The sequence below is a fragment of the Homarus americanus genome, unplaced genomic scaffold (genome assembly GCF_018991925.1).
Source record: "Homarus americanus isolate GMGI-L3 unplaced genomic scaffold, GMGI_Hamer_2.0 scaffold6524, whole genome shotgun sequence".
NCBI lineage: Eukaryota > Metazoa > Arthropoda > Malacostraca > Decapoda > Nephropidae > Homarus > Homarus americanus.
In genome coordinates this window covers 17,501-22,347 of record NW_024742144.1, presented here as the reverse complement: position 1 = coordinate 22,347, position 4,847 = coordinate 17,501, and the positions used below count along the sequence as shown (strand labels likewise).

The window sequence follows — 4,847 nt, the reverse complement described above, 5'->3', positions numbered from 1 at the left end:
GAACATTATTACTCTCTCGGCGCGCACGTCGCCACCACGGTTTCCGCGACAGCAGCAGCATCATGATGTTGCGTCTATTGTAAGTCCGGAACCGGGTTATTCGGCTGTTCGCGAACAGTCAGGTTTTAACCTTGCCTAACAAACGATCAAACAACTTCCACTCTCGAGGTGCGGTACGGTGACTGTCCTATCGTCAGCTCTTGTATGCTGGATTGCACTATTTCACTATATTAAGGGGAGAGGGTGCCTTCACACACATATTCGATGTGAAATATCTTCCGCCCCCCAGCGGAGCGCTTCGGCGCCTCTGCGAAGCAAAACGCGGCATTCAAAAACAACAACCAAAATTGCCGTCGATTTCCTCTCCCTGCCCTGCAATGGCTGGAGCAGAAGGAGAGCGAGAGAGAGAATCGTCTCATTGGGTCAGAGGAATGGCAGTGGAGCGGGCTAATGGCGAGTAGGCTCGCGATCTATCAATTACACTAGCCAGGTCGCTCTCCCTATTGAACATTATTACTCTCTCACGTCGCCACTGCGGTTTCCGCGACAGCAGCAGCATCATCATGATGTTGCATCCACCAATTAGTCCGGAACCGGGTTATTCGGCTGTCTGCGAACAGTCCGGTTTTAACCTTACCCAACATCCACTCTCGAGGTGCGGTACGGTGAATGTCCTATCGTCCGACCTTGTATGCTGGATTGCACTATTTCACTATATTAAGGGGAGAGGGTGCCTTCACACACATATTCGGTGTGAAATATCTTCGGCCCCCAATGACCTCGGCATTCAAACCATTGCGTCAGCTTCCCTGCCCTCTAATGGCTGAGCAGAAAGGAGATTTTAGTCTCATTGGATCAGAGGAATGGCAGTGGAGGCGGGCTTTATGGCGGTAGGCTCGGCGCTCTATCAATTACTTAGATCTCTCTTCCGTTTGGACATTATTTTCATCTCTCTCTCTCTCTCTCTCGGCTGCTGCGTCGCCCACCTACTAGTTTCGTCACAGCATATGCTGCAGCCTTTCCAGTCGGAACAGGGGCTCCCCTTCCTTGCTGTCTGCCCAGCGGACTTGCGTTGGCTGATCACCCCGTCTTCGCGTCTGTGCCGGCCTTCAATGCAGCGCCCAACCGTCTCTTGACCGAGATTCATTGCACTATTCCACGCGCAAACGGCTACCCTAAATGTGCATAGACAACGCTCATGGTTCAACACGACCAGGGCGCAGTCTGGGAGCCGAGTATACTAAAAAGAGAGTTTAGCAGCCAAAACTCGTCAAAGCACACGTTAGGTTACCCCATCACCTAACAACGATGATGGCGGTTCCCACCCGTGAAATACACAACCTAACCAATATTGGGCGACGATGGCGCTCATGAGCCCACGTCCCCACAAACAGTAAGAGAAAGAGAGAGAGGAGGAGATGGGCCAATGTCTTATGCCTCGCTGGGGCAAAGAGAAGAGGAGCGGATAAGGGAGGAGATTGGCCAACGTGCGGTCCCTCGCCCAATGTCGGCTGCCTCGCTGGAGCTGGGTAAAGAGGAGAGGAGCGGATAAGGGAGGAGATTGGCACACACGGTGGCGCTGCCGGCGCCGAGGATAGCAAGAGAAGGTGCAGTTTGATCTGATCATCTGGTTTGCTATTTCTCTAAGGCCAACGTGCGGTCCCTCGCCCAATGTCGGCTGCCTCGCTGGGGCAAAGAGAAGAGGAGAGGATAAGGGAGGAGATTGGCACACACGGTGGCGCTGCCGGCGCCGAGGATAGCGAGAGAAGGTGCAGTTTGATCTGATCATCTGGTTTGCTATTTCTCTAAGGCCAACGTGCGGTCCCTCGCCCAATGTCTTCTGCCTCGCTGGGGCAAAGAGAAGAGGAGCGGATAAGGGAGGAGATTCGCCAACGTGCGGTCCCTCGCCCAATGTCGGCTGCCTCGCTGGAGCTGAGGCAAAGAGGAGCGGATAAGGGAGGAGATTGGCACACACGGTGGCGCTGCCGGCGCCGAGGATAGCAAGAGAAGGTGCAGTTAGATCTGATCATCTGGTTTGCTATTTCTCTAAGGCCAACGTGCGGTCCCTCGCCCAATGTCTTCTGCCTCTCTCTCAATCTCACTATTTTGGCCGCCGTGATAGGCGCCGCCAACAGCAGCAGCTACCTGGTTGATCCTGCCAGTAGTCATATGCTTGTCTCAAAGATTAAGCCATGCATGTGTAAGTACAAGCCGATTTAAGGCCAAACCGCGAATGGCTCATTAAATCAGCTATGTTTCATTGGATCTGTAAACCCACTTACTTGGATAACTGTGGCAATTCTAGAGCTAATACATGCAATTGGTCTCTGACCGCAAGGGAAGAGCGCTTTTATTAGTTCAAAACTGGTGGGGCCCCGGTCCGTAACCCACCTGTGGTGAATCTGAATAACTTCGGGCTGAGCGCACGGTCTCCGCACCGGCGCCGCTTCTTTCAAGTGTCTGCCTTATCAGCTTTCGATTGTAGGTTATGCGCCTACAATGGCTATAACGGGTAACGGGGAATCAGGGTTCGATTCCGGAGAGGGAGCCTGAGAAACGGCTACCACATCTAAGGAAGGCAGCAGGCACGCAAATTACCCACTCCCGGCACGGGGGGGTAGTGACGAAAAATAACGATGTGAGTCTCATCCGAGGCTCGCAATCGGAATGAGTACACTAAATCCTTTAAAGTATCCATTGGAGGGCAAGTCTGGTGCCAGCAGCCGCGGTAATTCCAGCTCCAATAGCGTATATTAAAGTTGTTGCGGTTAAAAGCTCGTAGTTGGATCTCAGTTCCGGACTGGTGCACCGGTGTTTACTGTCATCGAACAACCGCCCGGCTCGCCGCAGGATGCTCTTTGTCGAGTGTCGAGTGGCGGAAGTTTACTGAAAAAATTAGAGTGCTCAGAGCAGGCTATTTGAATGGCGAATGGTGATGCATGGAATAATGGAATAGGACCTCGGTTCTATTTTGTTGGTTTCGGAACCAGAGGTAATGACTAATCGGAACAGGCGGGGCATTCGTATTGCGGCGCTAGAGGTGAAATTCTTGGACCGTCGCAAGACGAACTGCAAGCATTTGCCAAGGATGTTTTCATTAATCAAGAACGAAAGTTAGAGGTTCGAAGGCGATCAGATACCGCCCTAGTTCTAACCATAAACGATGCCAACTAGCGATCCGGCGTTATTCCCATGACCCGGCGGGCAGCTTCCGAAACCAAAGTCTTTGGGTTCCGGGAAATATGGTTGCAAAGCTGAAACTTAAAGGAATTGACGGAAGGGCACCACCAGGAGTGGAGCCTGCGGCAATTGACTCAACACGGGAAACCTCACCAGGCCCAGACACGGAAGGATTGACAGATTGAGAGCTCTTTCTCGATTCGGTGGGTGGTGGTGCATGGCCGTTCTTAGTTGGTGGAGCGATTTGTCTGGTTAATTCCGATAACGAACGAGACTCTGGCCTACTAAGTAGTCGACGGATCTCCAGAAAATGGTGTCCAGTTCGCAACTTCTTAGAGGATAAGCGGCAATTCTAGGCATGAGATTGAGCAATAACAGGTCTGTGATGCCCTTAGATGTTCTGGGCGCGCTACACTGAAGGATCAGAGTTTTCCCCTCCGAGGCGGGTAACCCGTTCAAAGCCTTTCTTGATAGGGATTGGGGCTTGCAATTGTTTCCCATGAACGAGAATTCCCAGTAAGTGCAAGTCATCAGCTTGCGCTGACTACGTCCTGCCCTTTGTACACGCCCGTCGCTACTACCGATTGAATGATTTAGTGAGGCCTTCGGACTGGCGCTCTTGGATTAATCGGCCCGTTGCCCGCGAGGTTTTTCTGGGGTCGTCGCCTCAGCTGGGAAAGATGTCCAAACTTGATCATTTAGAGGAAGTAAAAGTCGTAACAAGGTTTCGTGGTGAACCTGCGGAAGGATCATTAACAGAGAGAAAGAAGCGGGCGCTCTTAAAACTACTACTACTACTCTCCTGATTTGGGCGGTCTCGGGCTCTGCTCTGGCAACTCCAGCAGCGAAAGAGACAATCCGGCCCCGCACAAAAATAGGTACCACCACGCTGTAGTGGACCACACTCGGGCGAGCCTTGAACCGGAGGAGGAGGACGGGGGGCTTTGGGCGGCTGCCCGTCCGTTCCTTACTACCGGCGAATAAGCCTCTTGACCCAAAAAGTGAAATTCAAGTGTCAAAAACAACAACAAAGCCGTCCGGCCAAACCCAAACCACAAACTTGGGCTATGTCTGTCAAACCCTTTCATTGAGACTCGACCTGTGATGGTTAGTCGCAAAAAGACCAAATGGCAAATACACAACAACTCTTAGGGATCACTCGGCTCGTGGGTCGATGAAGACCGCAGCAAACTGCGTGTCGGTATGTGAATCGCAAGAATACCAGATACATCGACAAGTTGAACGCATATTGCGGCGGCGGCAGCCATATGAGCTTGTCGCCGCCACTCCTCGAGTCGGAAATATACATCCATCGGTTGCTGCGAGTTCGGTGCCTGCTGACTGTCTCCCCGACACGAGGTAACCCGAACCGAGCTTCGCCTTGGTTTAATCGCCCGCGCTTGCGGCGAGCGCTAAAACAAGCAAGCCTATCACTAGCAAGTCCATGGACTTGGCGCACCCACATTCAACCACAACAAAGCGACGGTTGTCGCCCTCTTAAATAACTGGAGGCGGCGCTCTTTTGCCTGCTGTCCACAGAGACACGAATGGCCGTCGGCGCTCATGGCTGATGCTGCACATGTTCTAGAGGCACTCCATCCCACGAAGAGGCAGAAACCGGGGTCGGATATCTTTTAAGTAAGCCCCGCCGGAATTTCGTCTATCAC

General features: G+C 52.5%; 1 pseudogene; it reads left to right on the top strand.

The window, feature by feature from the left end:
• The first annotated feature begins 4,323 nt into the window (after window positions 1–4,323).
• On the top strand, window positions 4,324–4,478 carry LOC121876502 (annotated as a pseudogene).
• Window positions 4,479–4,847: the final 369 nt, after the last annotated feature.